Source organism: Mauremys reevesii, linkage group 3, assembly GCF_016161935.1.
Source record: "Mauremys reevesii isolate NIE-2019 linkage group 3, ASM1616193v1, whole genome shotgun sequence".
NCBI lineage: Eukaryota > Metazoa > Chordata > Testudines > Geoemydidae > Mauremys > Mauremys reevesii.
In genome coordinates, this window is record NC_052625.1 from 150083352 (window position 1) to 150102453 (window position 19102).

The 19102-nt window shown below is 44.8% G+C and overlaps 2 long non-coding RNA genes across 2 annotated transcripts in view; one reads left to right on the forward strand and one right to left on the reverse strand.

Annotated features, from left to right (window-relative positions):
* Positions 1–19102, reverse strand: part of LOC120400015 — a 220658-nt gene that overhangs the window by 22482 nt on the left and 179074 nt on the right. The window lies entirely within an intron of this gene.
* LOC120400017 lies at positions 16036–16681 on the forward strand. Its single transcript, XR_005595467.1, has 3 exons — positions 16036–16099; positions 16300–16360; positions 16621–16681. It is a non-coding gene; the product is annotated as an uncharacterized LOC120400017 (long non-coding RNA).

The following is a 19102-nucleotide window of genomic DNA, read 5'->3' on the forward strand; positions in this document are numbered from 1 at the left end:
CTATTCCTTATAATCCTGTTATTCTCTAGGTGCTTGCAAGATAATTGATTAATAATTTATTCCAGTATCTTTCCACATATCAAAGTTAGACTGACTGGTCTAACACTCCCTGGGTCCTCTTTGTTCCCCTTTTTGAAGACAGGTACTATATTTGCCATTCTCCAGTCCTCTGGGACTTCACCTGTCCTCCAGAAGTTCTTGAAGATAATTGCTAATGGTTCTGAGATTGCTTCCACTAGTTCCTTAAGTATCTTAGGAAGGATTTCATCAGACCCTGCCAACTTAAATACATCTAACTTACCTAAGCATTCTTTAACCTGTTCTTTCCCTGTTCTCACTTGTGTTCATTCCCCCTTGCTGTTCATATTAATTTTATTAAGCATCTGGTCACAAATAAGCTTGTTAATAAATGTCATCATTGGCATTAAACGTCTCAGCCTTCTTGATGTCATTTGTTATTAGCTCCCCTTCCTTGTTAAATAGTGGACTTACACATTCCTTTGTATGCAAATCAATGCTGGCTCTTCCACTTAACAAAGAAAACACATTTATTCAAACTTCCTTTATTGAATTAGTTTTGTAATGAAAGATACAGTGGTCATCTCCCCAGTGTCAATTCCATTAACACTATTGGATTAATATCTTTAGTATTCTAAAAATAGTGCAACCCCACTGACTTCAGTGGAACTGCTACACTGTGGCCTGGTCTACACTAGGCGTTTAAACCGGTTTTAGGAGCGTAAAACCGATTTAACGCCACACCCGTCCACACTGAGAGGCCCTTTATATCGGTATAAAGGGCTCTTTAAACCGGTTTCTGTACTCCTCCCTAACGAGAGGAGTAGCGCTAGTATCGGAATTACCATATCGGATTAGGGTTAGTGTGGCCGCAGATCGACGGTATTGGCCTCCGGGCGGTATCCCACAGTGCACCACTGACCGCTCTGGACAGCAATCTGAACTCGGATGCAGTGGCCAGGTAGACAGGAAAAGCCCCGCGAACTTTTGAATATTTCCTGTTTACCTAGCGTGGAGCTCAGATCAGCACATGTGGTGATGCAGTTAAAAATCAAAATAAAGAAAGAGCTCCCGCATGGACCATGCGGATGTGATCGCTGTAAGGGCAGGCAAATCTGTTCTATCAGCGCTCCGTTACAGAAGACGAAATTCAAAATCATTTTTTAAAAAATCTCCAGACAGACGCCATAGCAGGGGCTCAGCGCACTGCTGCGTGACAAACGTAACGGAAAGCCAAAGAATCAAATGGATGCTCATGGACTGGAGGACTCAAGCTATCCCACAGTTCCTGCAGTCTCCGAAAAGTATTTGCATTCTTGGCTGAGCTCCAAATGCTTCTAGGGTCAAACACAGTGTCCGCGGTGTGTCAGGGCATAGCTCGGCAATTTACGCACCCCCCCACCCACCCCCAGGAGTGAAAAGGAAAACAATCCTCTCTTGACTCTTTAACATGTCACCCTATCTTTACTGAATGCTGCAGATAGACCCGATGCTGCAGCACTCAACACCAACATCCTTGCTCCCCCCCCCCCGCCATGGGTGGCTGATGGTGCAATATGACTGGTATCCGTCCTTGTCATCAGCCTATTGGCACATGGGGCAGTGCAAAAGGACTGGTAACCATGCAGACTAGCATCGGTGAGGTCTATCAAGGGTGCCTGGCCCTAATTTTTCCGGGTAGATGATGCAGAATGGCTGATAACCATCATCGTCATAGCAACAGGGGGCTGAGCTCTGTCAGTCCACACCCTTCATGTGTAAAAAAAAGATTCAATTGCCCCTGGACTATCAGAGGGATGCTGGGCTCCTCTCCTCCACACTCCTTAATGTCCTGTCTGGACTATCATAGCAGCTGGAGGCTGCCTTCCACTCATTTCTCACTAACAAGTCAGTTTGTCTTATTCCTGCATTCTTTATTACTTCATCACACAAGTGGGGGGACAATGCTACAGTAGCCCAGGAAGGCTGGGGGAAGAACGGAATCAACAGGTGGGGTGGTTGCAGGAGCACCCCCTGTGAATAGCATACAGCTCATAATTTCTGCAGGATCTGACACAGAGCAGCTGTGCTCTCTGATACAGTGGTTCTCTAGTACACTTGCCCATATTCTAGGCAGGACTGATTCTATTTTTAGATACCAAAGAGGAGGGATTGACTCTGGGAGTCATTCAAAATTTTGGCTTTTGCGCCCCTGGCTAAGAGCAGCCAGGGGCACTTATGACAGCAGCAAATGGTGCAAAATGACTGGTAGCCATGCTCATCTTTTTACCAATTTATGGATTGGTAGATGGTGCAGTATGGCTGGTAACCATCTCTGCTGTCATGCAAAAGCAAAAGCATGCTGCTGTGTAGCGCTGCTGAATCGCCTCTGTCAGCGGCATCTAGTACACATACGGTGACAGTCACAAAAGGCAAAACAGGCTCCATGATTGCCATGCTATGGCATCTGCCAGGGCAATCCAGGGAAAAAAGGCGCGAAATGCTTGTCTGCCGTTGCTTTCCCAGAGGAAGGAGTGACTGATGACATTTACCCAGAACCACCCGCGACAATGATTTTTGCCCCATCAGGCACTGGGATCTCAACCCGGAAATTCCAAGGGGCGGGGGAGGCTGCGGGAACTATGGGATAGCTACGGAATAGCTACCCACAGTGCAACGCTCCAGAAGTCGATGCTAGCCTCGGACCGTGGACGCACACCACCGATTTAATGTGTTTAGTGTGGCCGCGCGCACTCGATTTTATACAATCTGCTTTACAAAACCGGTTTATGCAAATTCGGAATAGTCCCGTACTGTAGACGTACCCTGTGATTGGAAGAGAAGTCAACCTTATAAGTAACAACAATACGGCTCACCTTGAAAAGATTTCATTTATAATTAACCTGCTTTTCATTTAGCCACAGGGTAGGGAAAGATTCTAGTCTCTGGAAATTAACTTGAAATTTACAGGCTTTCACATTTATCTTAAATCCCTGATCAAACATATGTCCAACTAGCATTTTTCCATCACAACACGGTAGGCTACTTAAATGTGCAGAGGAGGAACTTGCTGTTTGTTTCTATCAAGGCTCCACAGGTGGTGTTAAAAACCATGAGAATTTCAGAGCAAACTAAGGCTGGTTCTGCTGTGAATTATAGAACCGATAATTTTGCTTCCTTCCCATGTTCCTGATGCCTCAGGCTTTTTCTTCTGTGGCAGTGAATGGTGCTTTCCAGGGAATGCGTCATTAGTTAGCATTTCTGCAGCTGTCTCTCTCACAGGTGACAATTACAACACAGCACTGTACAATTAAAAATGCTCTTACACTGCCGCAGAAATACCAGTATAAGATGGTGCTTAAAAGTGCTGTTCTCTTTAAGGAGAACTAATGCTCAGGATTGGATAAAGATATAAGAACATGTTTCAGAGACTTTTATTTAAAGGAGTCAAAAAATTTTTTTCTATGTGTGTTTTATTTTTTTTTCTAAGCTTTCTTACCAAATAGGCAATATTTACGTACAACTGCCTTAAATATGTGGTACACCTCTTTATGCATCAAGTGATCTCCGCAGTTTGCACAGCATAACAGCAAAGGTGGGTTCTCGCAGTCAAACAGTCCTCATAATTATCCCACCATTTTTTCTAAACAGATGTTAATTTCCCAGACAAAACTGCCAAGTCCAGTTTTCCTCTTTGGCATTTGAGCGGGGTTAATAGGATGGGCTATGGCAGATCTTTGGACATGTTACTAATGGGTGGCTTATTTCCTATTGGTAGCCCATTAAGTATGCTATAATCTTTAAAAAATGAAGATAGATTTCAGTTATTTTAATTACTCTAGACTGCCCTCATCCATCTTGGAATGGATGCTTATAAGAAATTGAAAAAGCAAACAAACAGATCATAGACTAGTACATCTGATCACCATCCCAAAATCAGTTCCTGTTTGGAACAATACTCTATTCTAAAACAAAAGCCACTGCCAGCTGCAATGAATTGCTTGTGTTTTGTAATAATAAAACTACTCTAAATATGCAAAGAACCGAACAAACCAAAACAATGTCACTGTATAGGGTGGACAAGAACAGAGAAATATGTATTTTGTAATATAGAAAACTAAAAGATTATTCCAAAATGAGAACATACCACAAATGAAGCAATGCACTAAGAAAAGCTAGACGCAAAGCTGCCAAAATATCCCATGTAAACTATGTTGACTTACAGAGTAAGGAATCCAATTAAATGTTTTATTTGCTGGAGGGCATTTTTTCAGGCAAAAGAAAGGTCACAATTTATCATTTTTTCTAGAAGCTAGCAAGAGTGAGAGTCACAACTTTCCATCTAGCCTTTAGAACAGCAAGAAAACTGGCATAACTTTCTTCCCAACCAGAAATGCCTAACCAATAGTAGTTTATGGGCTTTTTATTTGGTGTTATTATTCTATATCTATATAATTTGATTAAATGGGGGCATGATTGTTTAACAGGGCATGTATTTTAAATTCTTAGATCTTCAATGAATTATTCTTAGGTCTTGTGAAAATAAAATCTTATAGACTTTTCAACTGAAAAAACAAACAAAATACAGAAACTTAAACATTTATTAGAAACCACTATTTATACCATGGCAACAGTTTTTCATTACAGAGTAATTTTATGGGTCGTAAAAGGCAGAATAATTTAAATTATCCATATATCACCCCTAGTTCTTTTAGCATAGCGTAATATGTTGCCCAGTAAAAACAAAATAATGGAGCCAACGATACCATGCTATTCAGTGGATGAGTCACAGCTGAAACAATTCTAAAAGAAGTTCTCATTTTGAAACACTAAACATGCTTGTGAAAGTGGTTCTTAAACTTTCTTCTTTGAAGAAGAAGCTCAAATTATCCCCTGATATAATATCAATTGGGCTCCAGGACTTGAAGTTTCCTAGTGATATAAATCTATTTTCATCAGAGGACACAACATGAACCACTAACACAAAGAATATCTGCAGCATTGGTCAAGTTTAGCTCTGACAGAAGCAATCACAGCTTCCATTGACTTTAGTAGAAGTTTATTTCAAAGACTGAAAATGTTCCTGTTATTGTATTACTAATACCTATTACCTGCAAAAAATATTTGCCAGCAAAAAGTAATTTCTTAAAGCTCCTTTTTACCCCACAGCCTGAATTGTCATATTCCCCAGTCTTGCTCTACTTTTTTTCAGCTTCAATTTGCTGAGATTGTAGCCTCTCTAATATGCAATGCACCTGTCATCTCTGCCTCTGTAATCTCCAGATCAAGCTACTGAAACACCCTCTACTTAATGGTCACCTTATGTCTCTGGGAAGCTGCAAGAAATACAGAATTTGACAGCATACTGGCCTAAGTGGAGTTTGTCAATGAATGTCCAGTATTACTATGTGTCTTCAGAATTCCTTTCCCTATGCATCACCATGACAGCAGAGATCTGCTGAAGCAAGTTGTTTCAAAGGAGGTTACCCGCCAATGCAATGTGGTCCCCTGGTGGTTGACAAGGGCCTGAGTTTGATGGATGTCAGTGTCGTGCAATCTGGTAAAGTACCAGTACTTGTTTGATTAGAATAATCACCAATTACAGTTGATAGGTGTGCTACCACAAAAGGAGCTGAGATACCATGGGGAGGAGTGTGGTATAAATACAGATGGAAATAGAGGGAGGCATGGGTCCAGTGGTACCAATTCTAGAAGTAGTAGTTGCAGAAGCATTGAGCAACATGAAAAATAAAAAAGCTCTTAGCCTTGATGGCATACCGGCAGAAGGATGAAAGTACCTGGGGCAAGCAGGCATGGACATATTGACGCAATGTTGAACTGCAGCATGAGGACTGAGAAGTTGCCTGATGCCTAGAAAAAGAGCACATTAGTACCATATTGAAGAGAAAAGGAGACATACCGGACTGTGGTAACTCATGAACCACACAATAAATATCTGTTTGGGAAAAGTTATTGATAAGATACTATGAAGAGAAGTAAAGGTCAGTGACAATCAGTGTGGATTCATGCTGGGAAAGTCAGCATTAGAGGCTCGCTTTACATTAAGAGTACATATTTCCACATGCAGAGAAAAAAGAGGAAAACCCTGTACATACTGTTCTTCACTCTTGAGAAGGCTTATGACCATGTTCCGAAATAAGTTATATGGGGGTGTATAAGAATTAAACATATACCTGAAAACTATATCAGATATCCAGGGCATATATGACGATGCTGTTACCACAGGAGGCCATGTGGAGAAACTGAACAGTTTCTTGTAAGAGCTGGAGTATTTCAAGACTCGGCACTGAGCCCCTTTTTGTTCACATTTGCACTCGGTACACTTACCAGAAACATCCAGAAAGTGGCACCTTGGTGCATGCTTTTTGCAAATGAAGTAGTGCTCATGGGAGAGAGAAAACAGGAAGCAGAAGAAGCAGTGGGTGAAGGGCCAAAATCAATGAGCTATGTACAATCCTGAAACAGGCTATGCCAACAACTTTTTACAGGCCTGAAGTCCAGAGTTTGGTCAAGAGGCTGAGAGTTCTTAGCAAACAGTGAACAATATTGGCTAAGAGAAGTAGAACAAACAAAAGACAACCTTGTTTTTTTACTAAAATAAGTATGGTCAGCAAAATGCCAGATGGGGAGCAGTAATTGGCACTCTTATCTGAAGTTTCAAAGAGACCAAAAGATTGAAAGGGGCCCTGTGTCTGTCTGTGTCCACTCCTCCGCATGCTCTCCCCACATACCAACCTTGAATTCATGGAAGAGTCAGTATGAGATATGACATCCTCTCTCATCCCTCCAGATGCCAGTGTCTGCCTTTAGAAGCTTAATGGGCAACTTGAATGACAATTTCTATTGCCATGTACTTTTCAATGTCTTTTTGCCCCCTGGAATCTACCTGCTGGACAATCAAAAGGGCTACCTCATTCCTGTGGACCCCAAATCAAAATTCAACATATATATTTTATAGTAATATACTTTATACATTGTTTAAAGGAAAACATCTGTGTACTAACAATGTGTCATATGTTAACCTGAAACCATGGGCGAAGACATTATGTAATCTTTAGACTACTGGCTACTGTGCTTATCTTTATCTTTCTGCTAAACCTATCCAGGCTCTTGGGACCTCCTACCCCATCACTTCCCTGCGCCCATGAAAACTCCATATAATCCATTGTAATCAATTATTTGGCAGTTTCTCTGAGCCTAATAAGCAAAGTGACACTCTGCCAGCGCTGTGCATAATAAACCCATGTGCTTGATTCTACACGGTGTCCATTTTGTTCCTTCAGTGGGATTTCCCTTTATTTCTACATACCTGTCCACATTAACACTAATGCCATAGTCATTTCCAAAACTGATTTTTAAAAGGGTACAGCAGACATCCACACTAAGATATTGCAAATAAAGTCAGAGACCTCTTCTAAAGCAGCAGTGTGCTATATTATGTTAGAAATAGAAATATGCAAGAAAAACCCATCAGCACAGCTTGAACATGGTTCTATAACTCAGTTTAAACACTGCTTAAATTCTGTGTCATTTGGAACAATGAATGCATGAGAACAGTAAAATGTCCCTTGCAAGATTTTTAACAAGCTGCTGTATCATAATTCAAACAACTGTTTAAATGTTAACAGTTGCCACTTAGTAAGCTTACTGTAAGATGTCTGTTGCCAGCCACATGTTGGTCTTTTGTTAGTATTGTGAAATTATTATAGGTTTTGTGGTCTTGTGTGTACTTTTCAGCATTATTTTTCAGTTTACTGTCATTTCTCCAGCATGGGTAGTTTTCTGACTAAGAAAATTCTCCAGCATACTGGAGATGGAGATTTTTGCCTACTGGTACCACAGAGAGTGGTGCTCATACCTCCTGGGCATAGCTTCTCCCTGGATATATGAGGTGGCATGTCCCCACCCCCTCAGTTCCTTTGCACTGAATGCTTAGAGTGTAGGCCTGGCTTGACATAGTAACTTGCATCATTTTTGAAAGGACAAAATTGGGAAGGTAAATGGAAGGTTAAGTTGTAAACAGGGGCTTGAACAACAGTATGTGGGAGTTAAGATGTCTGTGCTAGCTAAGATAAGCAGCAGCACCTTGATGCTAAGGACTATGGATGAGATAAACTTGGATCAGGTTCCATATGAACAACACATGGACAGAATGTGCTGAACAGGGATTGCCTCTTGCAAAAAAACAAAGCCAATACAAAAATGAGTGGTGTAAAGTATAGCAAATGCAATGTACGCCCTATACTCACTCCCTATGCTTGAGTCTGATCAACTCAGCGTAGCTTTGCTGTTTGCCAAATAAAGCAACCTGCATGACAAAATCTAGAGTTGAACTGAGTGTTTTGGATCCCAGAGAACTGGACGAAATGAGAGGGGCCTCTGAAGAGGGACAGGGAGGGATGGAAAGGAACTAGATGGCATAGACCAATCTGATAGTGCTTAGGACCCCGCTGTCAGTGGTGATCAAGCTCCAAGCATTGTGAAAGCGAGTCAGCCTGTCCCCAAATGGAGCAGACAGGGAGAAGGAGTGATGACAGGAACACTGCTCCAGACTAAGGAGTCAAAATGAACGTTTGGACCTATGCCCCTTTCTGGGGTAGTCCTGCTTTCTTGGGGGAGGGAAAGTCTGCTCAAATGAGCCCTGTGGATGATACTGCTGCTGCTGTTGACAACCACTGCTGGTCTACGCACTCCCCAGGACCACACGGTAACCCTAGGTCCTTGAAGAGGTGCAGAGCCTCATCCATCTTGTCTGAAAAAAGGACTTGGCCATCAAAGGGCAAATCCTCTATGGCTTGTTGCATATTGGGAGCCATGCCCAAATTCTGCAGCCAGGATGGCCTTTTCGTGGGCACTGCTGAGGCCATGACTCTGGCCAAAGTATCTGTGACATCCAGACTAGACTGCAATGAAATCTTAGCCACCAAGAAGCCTTCAGCAATAATTCCCAAAATTCCTCCCTCAAGGCTTCCAGCAGCTGGCCTGCAAACTTAGACACAGCCATCCAGTTCACAAAGTCATATTTGGACAGCAATGCCTGCTGGTTAGCAATGCTCAGGTGCAAGGAAGAGGAAGCATAAATCATCCTACCCATTAATTCCACCTGTTTAGAGTCCTTATTTGATTTGAGGACTTCAGTAACTCAGCCAGAGGTTAGGGGTTTATTTCAGGAGTGGGGGAGGTACTGTTGCCTGCATTGTGCAGGAGCTCACACTAAATTATCACAATGGTCCCTTCTGACTTTAAAATCTATGAGCTTATGGGTCTTATTCTTGGGAGTGGAGTGAATCTGCCCTGCTGGGCTCTACAGTTCACCATGGTTATGACCAGGGAGTTTGGGTTAAAACCCCTAAAATACCTGCACCGGCATAAAGTAGTGTTTCTCCATGCTCTCCGTGGTAGGCAGTACCAAAGCCAGCATGCTCTAGAAAACCTTAGCAGGTTCTTAATAGTTGTTAAAAGTGAGGGTGACTCTTTCAGGAGCAGACAGCTGCAGGATATCCAACAATTTATGGGTATTCGCCTTCAGAAATTCAGCTTGAATACCCAGAGAAGCAGCTACACACCACAAAAGGTCCTGGTATGTCTTGAAATCCCCTGGTACTGAAGGAGAGGAAGGGTCAGGCACCTCAGAATTGTCCAGAGATGAAGACAAAGCAGTTAACTATGCCAGAGCTAGATCCTGCTCCAGTGCTGATGGACCTGGATGGGATGAATATACAGGCTGCATGAGGGGAAGATTCACCTGGGCCTGAAGTGGATCAATAGTCATTGCCACAGCACTGCTCGGTGATCTCGCCTTAGAGGGAGATGAAGAGTGGGACCACTATGACTGAAGAATGTCCTATGGATTTCATGGAAGCCACAGGTATGGAAAAGGTATTGGTGGCCAGTGAGCACTGGGGCCAGGGTCCCCCATCTCAACCACAAGATGAGCACCAGCCCTGGGCTCCATATTTCTCCATGAACGGCCCCTGACATGGGTCAGGTGATAAAGAATGGGAGGAGAAAAATCCTGAAAATGCTGAGAAGTACCAGGCTTCATGGGACAAAGCTGGAACCAGCCCTGAGAGTGTGAGCAATTGGTCTGACTTGTTGTAGTGAGGAAGCTGCCCCACTCTGGCATGGAAGGTGTTAAAGCAAGCCAGAGAGGCTGCACAGAGCCCCAGCCAATCCTGGAAGGGCTTATTCGGAGCCAATCAAATGGAGGCTTGAAAGCAGCCTATCAGGGCCAGGCTGGGCCCTATAAGAAGGCTGCAGAGAGGAGTGAAGTCTCTCCCTGGGGGGAAAAGGAAGAAAAACTGGCTCTTAGAGAAGCACCTAAGACAGAGCAGGGCTGGGCTGGGCAGGGTCAGCAGAGGCTGGGAGAGTTCTAGGCTGACGACTGCCAGACTGGGGCCCTGACACAAAAGAGCAGAGAAGGTGCTGGGGCTATGGGGAAGTGGCCCAGGGAAGTAGGCAGTAGAGGAGAGCAGTAAGTGGCTGTCACTAGAGGGTCCCTGGGTCAGGGACCAGAGTAGCAGGTGGGCCTGGGAGACCCCCCCATTTCCCCCAACTTGCCAGTGATGAGAGTGGCTAAGCCAGACTGCAGTTTGCCCTTGGAGGAAGGGGCTAGACTGAGGACTGCCGTGAGCCACTGGGGCGAGTGATAGAACCAGAAGCTGACGGTCCCCTGGAAGTGGGGGAGCGCCAGCGGAGCAGGCACAGCCGGAGGGCAGTGTCTAGAAGTGGCCGCCGCAGTCCAGGAGTGATGGGGGTCTGATGGTGAGGACAGTGGAGACAGAGAAAGTAATGGAGGGCAAGACACCACAAGAGGAAGGCATGCCACAGAAAAAGCTAATTCCCTAAACAGCAGCAGGAGGCACAGCGGTGGTGAGGCTGCACCCCGTTACACTTGTCCATAGCCTAGAATGTAGAGGGAAGTGGCACTAATGGTGGAAACGGTGCCACTGACACTGAGTATGCCTCTGTTGTTTCTGGTGCTGGAAGTGGTATCGAGTCCGAAGTCGGCAGTTATATCGAGGTAACTTATGTTGTCAAAGTGGAGGGCAGTGACTGCCACCATGGTAACATCTGTAGTGCTGATGGCAGGGTGCTGAAGAAGTTCCTGGTGCTGAGGAGGTCCTTTGTGCTAATTCCAGCACTTGCCCCACTTCCACTGATTGAGAAAGGGAAACATCAGGATTTGGTGCCACCAGACCCACAGGTTTAGTGGCCCATTCAGCCAACAGAGCTATATACAATGCAGCACTGAGAGTCCTGGACCAAGGGAGAGGTCAGGAAAGAAAGGCGGAGGATGGCATATCATGCAGCAACAGATGCCAGCGTGGAAACAGCAGTGACTTTGTGGGAAATTAATGGATGCCCCAGGGCAGGAACCAGAGTCAATGGTACAGGATATCTGACGACCTAGCATCATACTGGGGAGTAGTTGACAGGACCGCTTCCATCCCTTGCACCAGCATTTACACTGTGCCAGTCTGCGCTCCTTCTGGAGGAGGCAGATGAGTCCCCATGCAATGTGACTTTTTCCTCAGCACACTTGACAGAGAATGACTCCTGTCTCCTCAGAGAGGAGCCAGCTCCAGGATGTGAAGCAGCAGCACTCTCAGAACCTGAGGGCAACCTCCAGTCGAACAGAGGCCTCGGTGCTGAAGCAGGCCACATGCCCTATTCAAGCAGGTGCTGGTTTAGATGAAGATTCCTCACAACCTGAGTTCATTTCGTGAACAATGTGCAAATCAAACAGCCCTCCTTGATGTGGGTTTCACCTAAGCACAGAGTGCATTGTGTGTGGGGATAGCTCCCTCACATGATGGACAATGTTTAAACCCTGGTGAGGCCATCACCTCGGAAATACTTAAACTAAAGCCAACTGACTGGCACTATACTAATTAACTACATAGCGCTGGAAAAGTAACTAAGAAGTGGAGATGTTTTTAGGTTAGAAACTACAGAGTTCTGATTCCAACCCCTGGTGTTAAGAAGGAACTGAGTTAGGTCAGGGAGTCTGTGACATGACTCAGGGTACAAGATGGACTGATTGACAGCAGTGTCCCCTCAATTCTCCAATCTGGGGAGCTTTTTACCCTACTTCTCTGTGAAAACAATCACTCCTGGTCTGTTCATACACAGTCTCCAGCATGTAAATCACTCTCAGCTATACTGTATGAGTGCTATCGCCAGCCACTCATGAATTACACTGCAGGGCAACATCAGCAAACTCCCAGTCCCAGACTTCCCCCAAGGAATGTGCGTCTTGTACTGCCCAGAACCCTCCTGGACAATATAAACTCACGTAAAGTCTGTCATTTATTAATAGAAAATTACATGCACAAATTTGGTTATCCCAAATGGAGTTTCCCAAACACTTCAATCCAAACACACTGGTTTAGATAAAATGAAACAAAATTATTAACTGCAGAAAGATAGATTTTAAGTGAATACATGTAATGAGGCATAAAAGAATTGGTTACAAAGAAATAAAAGGGAAAACTCAACTAAACACTCACCAGTGCTTACCTGTCCTCCCAGGGAAGGAGCTATCCCAGAATCCTGTTCAGCCACTCTGCACATCAGTTTGCACTCTACTGCTCTTGCTCTCCTCCTGTTTGCTGCAGCCAGGTGTGGAGTGCAATCAGTTAATCAGTTACAGGTTACAGGTAACCAGAGAAGCTCTGGGGGGGGGGGAAGAAACCGCAGATTCTGGAGGCATGCAGCCAGGAGCTCTCTCACCAGCAGTTGCAGAAAGCAGAGGAGAGTGCGGTGTAAGCGGGCTTTTTTTTTTTTCTGTGTGGATGTTTTTGGAGAGGGGGGGTTATGGATATCTTTCAGGGATTCCCTGAAAAAAAATGTGGAGACTCTTTAGTGAAGAGATAGGAGATAAGATCACCTCCATTTCTGTGCTTTCTGTTGTGTTTGTTTTTGGGAGAAAAAAGCAAGAGTGAGAACCTGAAAGTGAGAACTCCTCAGTGTGTAACAATTCATGTCTGGAGATAGTGGATAATGCTGTGCCCGTGTTAATGTGTGTCATTTGTGTGTGACTGTGACTGACTGGACTGCCCAGAATGTTCAACATCACAGAAAAAAAAAAAATTTGAAAAAAAAAAGAGAGCAAAGAGGACATGCTGAAAACTGTCTTCAGCACTCTGCTACAGAGAGGTGCCTGCCCCCAATGTCAGCTCCAACACCTTTCCCCAGCATCCAGTCTGCATTCCCCCCCATCACCATGCATATATGCACCCTGAAGTGCAGATTTCATTAAACAGCAATCCAGACATGGCATATGCAAACTTGTGACTGTACAGTGTTAATGATGTGTGTTGTGTGTCTCTGTCTGTCTGTTTTTTTTTTTTTTTTTAAAAACAATTCTGGCTTTGAAAAAGTCTTTTTTTATAGCAGATATATAAGAAGAGACACCTTAGCCCAAGAAAGAAAGACTGCAAATCATATTATTATTATGGATAATAGAATAAGCAACACTGGCTTTCAGCCAGCCTCAAATTCTTCCTCAAGGCATCTCTATCCCTTGAAGGCCTGTGCTGGGGCCTCTCTCTGCTGCTCTCTGGCTCTGCATATATTCAGCTCCAGGACTTGAACCTCGGTGGTCCATGCCCCTGAATGTTTCACACTCTTCCCTTCAAATATTATGGAGGGTACACAGCAAGCGCTTAACCGGCTGATGCTGCTTTCCCAAGTCTAGCTTCCCATACAAACATCTCAGCGAGCCTTTAAACGCACATGGGCATTTTTTCACCCCCCCCCCTGTGATCCTGTCTGGGAAAAAAAAGTCCCTGCATCTCTTCTGAAACAGGCCACTGTTCGAAGATCGTGCATCATGCACCTTTCCAGGCCAGTGATCCCACAGCGCCTGGAGAGATAGATAGAAAAACCCCGACGATTAACGTCTCTGATGCCAGGTGGGGGCCAGAATAGGAATATCCCACCAACTGGTTGGTTCCCCGACCGGTAGGCTCTGATTTGCCATCTTCCAGATTGATTGCAATAGCCACTTTTTTTCCCGTCAGGGCAGCTCTCAATCTTGTGTCTCACACACACCCATGAAAGTGAGTTTTTTTCTCACGAAAGTTCTCTGCAGCCACTGCTCGTCATCCCAGACTCCATGACGATGTGATCCCACCACTCAGTGCTTGTACAAATATCATATATCATCATCTCCTCCTCTGTCTCACTTTGAGCTGAAGGAGCTCGACGACTGCCAAACGTGTTGTGCTGGTGACACATCCAGCAGAGTCCTCCAGCAGATCGGCTCCATTTAACATCTAACTTAACAAATTAAGGGAATACAAAGCAAAGTTCTCTTTCACCACATGTTCCAGCAGTCTTACTGGCTGAACCTCTTTTAGTTAGGATCTCTCCCTGCAGTCCAATGCTGCTTCCTTGTTCTTCAGGTGTTGATGATGAAGTGGATAGAGAGCAAGGGAGAGATTTTGGGCGGGTATCTGCCCTCCCCTCTTATAGCTCTTTCTCTTGCTCAAGAATCATCTCCAGCTGACGTTCAGGAGACAGAAAGTTGGCGCAGCCAGGAACCTTAAACTGCTTCTTTGTCAAAACAGAGACTTTTTGCCCACACCCTTTCTCCTGCTGAAGAATGGCCATCAGGGGATGGTCCCTTTGATCCCATTGACACCTGTCTGAGGTGTTGGCTAGCCTTTTGTCTCTGGGGAATTTATTTGTGACTGCTCTCCAGAACATGTTTTGGTAATATCATGCAGTGAAATCATATAGCTTTATCTACAATGTTGCCACACATATTTTACCAGGACAATAATGATCAGCAAACCATGAGTTTTCAAATGATACCTTACATGGTATGCTTTGTACAAAATGTAACAGTCTTGTAAGAGAGGTGAACATAGGGGTACAGACGGCCACAGTGGCACTGCCTCATATAGCCACAGGAGGGACTATGGCTACAAGGTGCAAGCACTGCCCCTCTATGGGTACTACTGGGCAAAATGCTCCAGCTCTGGTGCTGAGCACTCACACACAAGTGGAATGCACATTGAATCTACGGGGAAAAAATCAATTTGACAATTTCTTCATTTGGGTCTAATTCAGACCAGATATAAATGAGAGGCAATTAAGTAAACTTGAATTTTCAAATCTTACTATTTCAGGTGATCAAATATCAGCATGCCAGTTGATTAAACCACCCAACTATAGCTGTTGCCTGCCCCAGCCACATTTGTGATTTATCACAAAGTGCTAGAAATCAATTAGCATTTTCCATTGATGGCAATTTTTAAATTTTATTCCATTCCCTTACACTTATACAGATCCTCTTTGTCAATACTAATGTATTTACCAAGGAACTGATCCTTCCAATGTTTTAATATGCACCATTTTGAGTAGTCCCAGGGAATTCTATGGGCCGACTGACAAAAATAAGCACTAAACTTGATAGTAAGTATTGGGTCCTAAGATTGATCCAGCTTCTGGCTCCCAGGTTGATATATTAGGTAGTTCTTTTAGGGCAATTTTTTTTTTGGTCATCTGACTCTGACATGATTTTAAAGATTAGTAAAACAGAATAGCGATGCTTTATTTTGAGATCATAAAGTTTTTGTGGTCATGTGACTATTACTAAAACCCATAGTAAGATTTTGTTTTATACCTTCTCTGCTGTCAGTTTAAGAAGAATTAAGTTTATATATTTTTACACTCATGATCAGTTTGCAGATTTTCTGAGAGAGAACATTGACAAACTATTCAGTCTGACTTTTTTCTCATCTGAAATAATATCAGGTGCTGTTCAGACCTGAACAAATTAAATATTGATTGAACTCAAAAGAGTTTGAAGTTGTATGTTATGTTAATATGGCAATTTTTTTGATGCTGGAGGTTTGAGAGATTGGTGCTGTGACACTCAGCATTGTGAGTCTAGCCCAAATTTTTAGATGCCTAGAAAATCACTGAGATTCACAAAGCTTGGGTTAGGCGCTTAGACTCCCTATACAATGAAGGGGGAGCGATAGGGGCCTAAGAATGGGATTAACAAAAGCCAGCATGTTTGACAGCTTCTCCCCTAAACTAATCAGTGGGAGATGCAAGAAGAGAGGTATGTGCTAAACCCTGCCCCTCTCTCAGAGATAAATGCCTAAGTCTGGGCCAAGGGGAGGCTTAGCCAGGGCTTACCTGGGCCTACTTCTGCTTGGCATTCTCAGCTGAAAGCCATCTTTTGATGTTCAGCACCTACAACATTTTAGCAAGAAGCTGGGGAGGAAAACCATCCTCCTAACTTTCAGCCCTCTCACTCAGGTACTCACCTGGAATGCAAAAGACTCTTGTTCAAATCCACCCACCACCTAAGGAGGAGAAGGTATTTAAACAGGGACCTGCCACCTCTCAGGTGCTCTAACCACAGGGCTATAGAATATTCTGATGTAGGGAAATCCCTCAGTCTCTCCTGTTAAAGCAGTTCCAGTGTGGGTAAATAATGAACAAGGACTGGGCCAGAGAGAGAGAGCACAACCATGAGAATACACTAACTGGAACGCTACAGAGTCACTCATCTAGGAACTGGGAGACCCACAATCCAGTCCCCCAGCTCCAATGACATTTTTGATTATGTATCCACAGTGGAAGAGTTTCAGCAGGACAGATTGAGGGAGTGCCCCCCCCACCATTAACAACATTCCATGGAGCTGAAAGGTGTCCGATCCCTGTTCAAATCCTTTATACCCTTCAAATGGAGGGGGGACTTGAACTGCAAGTCTCCCAGATGCCAGGTGAGTACCCTAACCACTGGGCTAAAAGTTGAGACCAGTCTGCCTCTTCCTCCTGCCGCCCCAGCTCACTTATAGGGGCCTGATCTCATAGGCAAGATCTCAGCATGCTTACCAGGCGTTCCTCTGCCTGTTTGTGAATCACTCTGGGACTCTGCCTGGCATGGGGCTGATGTGTACATGCACACCAGTAGAAACATAGGTTCCTAGGAAACTTTTACTGCAAAAATTAAAGGTGATGAGCAAGTTTAGGTGCCTACGAGGTTTGATGGCAGCTGAGCAGGGATTCTGTGACTCCCAATGGGGCCTGATTCTGGGATTTACATGCCTAAAATGGCAGTTAGGAGCCTAAGTCCTTTTGTGAAGTTATCCCACTGTATACTAGGTGAGAGTTTGCTCTTTAATCTAACTGAAGGCTGAAGTGTTCATTTATCCAAATATTAATATATATTGCACAGAGCATGACATTTTCCTCAGGACAGAGGGCTTTATCAGGTCCTCTGAACCAATTAAGCACATTGGTAAGCACCGCATGCAGCCTGTCTGCACAAAAGTGAATTTCATCCATACTGAGTTATGATATGGATGATCTGGATTCTACCTTTACTGACACCATTGAACTTGCTGTAGAGGGGGGAATTAGGCACAGGATATTTATAAACATATGAGATTCATGATATTTTAGCTGTGCACATGGAGCATGTGTGTGAGAATGCATATAAACCACAGGTGGTGAAGGTAGTGAGCAGGGGCGGCTCTAGGAATTGCGCCGCCCCAAGCAGGGCGGCACGCCGCGGGGGGCGCTCTGGCGGTCGCCGGTCCCGCGGCTCCAGTGGACCACCTGCAGACGTGCCTGTGGAGGGTCCGCTGGTCCCGCAGCTCCGGTGGACCTCCCGCAGGCACGCCTGTGGATGCTCCACCGAAGCCGCGGGGCCTGCGGGAGGTCCACCAGAGCCGCCTGCCGCCCTCCCGCGGCACGCCGCCCCAAGCGCGCACTTGGCGCGCTGGGGTCTGGAGCCGGCCCTGGTAGTGAGACCTATTGTTAAGGTTACCTGCCATTTCAGCTATAAGACCCTGTTTCAGTAGCTTATAACAAAGGCTCCGTATTTGTCATGGAGGTCACTGATTCTGCAACTTTCCCTGACCTCCATGACTTCTGCAGTGGCAGGTGAACCTGGCCCAGGGGCTGCATGAGCAGGTCAGGCAGTCCCAGGGCCAGGCGCATTGGCTGTTTCTGGGACAGTCTCCTCCCCACCCCCAGCAGCAGGAGTTTGAGTGTGGGGGAGCTCAGCGCTGGGGACTGAGGTGTGGGGCAGTGCTTATCTAGAGGGGGCGCTCCCTTCCCTCACTCGTAGCTCCATGTGCTGCCTCTGCCAGCAGGCACTGCCCCCGCAGCTCCCATTGGCCACAGTTCCCAGCCAATAGGAGCTGCAGATCCGGGCCTTGGGGTGGAGCGAAGGCAGCACATGGAGCTCAGGAGCTGGCTAGGGATCATGCCCCAGCCCTGCCAACCCTCCCTCTGCCCCCTGCAGCACCCATGCATTTTTGTTTACTGCCCATGACCTGTCCGTGACTTTTACTAAAAATACCCATGACTAAAACTTATAACTTGACTATACTTTAACCATTTGTACCAAAGCTTTCAGGTGTCTGCTTCAAGCTAGTTTTTTTGAAGTTTCAGCAAAAGTTTCTCAGAATGAGGTCAGGGAAAAGACACTCCCCTTCCTCACTCACTGAACGAGAAGTTATTGACTATTTCTTTTTATCCTTATAAAATGTATGATCTCAGGCCTTATTCAATGCACACTATCCAAACCCTGCACTAAATACAAAGTGGTTATTTGTATAGTGCTCTCACCATATTATTCAAATGCTCACAGCCATTAATGAATTTATCTTCACAATACCCCCTGAAATTAGGTGATGTTATCTTCATTTTACAGCTCGGAAACTGAGGCACAGAACGCTTAAGGCCAAAGTTTCCAAATATATCCATTAATTTAGGGTGCCCCACTTGAGACTCTAAGAACTTGATTTTTCAAGAGCACTTAGCATTATACAGCTTATGATATGATGGTGTTTTTGAACAATCAACTTAAGTTGCAGCTGTTAATATTCAACACTTCTACAAATCTGACCCCAGGTATCTCACAGTGGGCACCCAGAAAATGAGGAACGTTTTGGTTTTAGTGACTTGCCTAGCATCACATAGGAACTTGGTGGAAGAGGCAGGAATAGAATCCAGTTCTCCAGAGTTACATTCAATTTCCTTAAGCATAAGCCCCTTCTGCCTTCCCTCAATCCCGTCTCATTCCCTATACAACTTCCAACTTCTG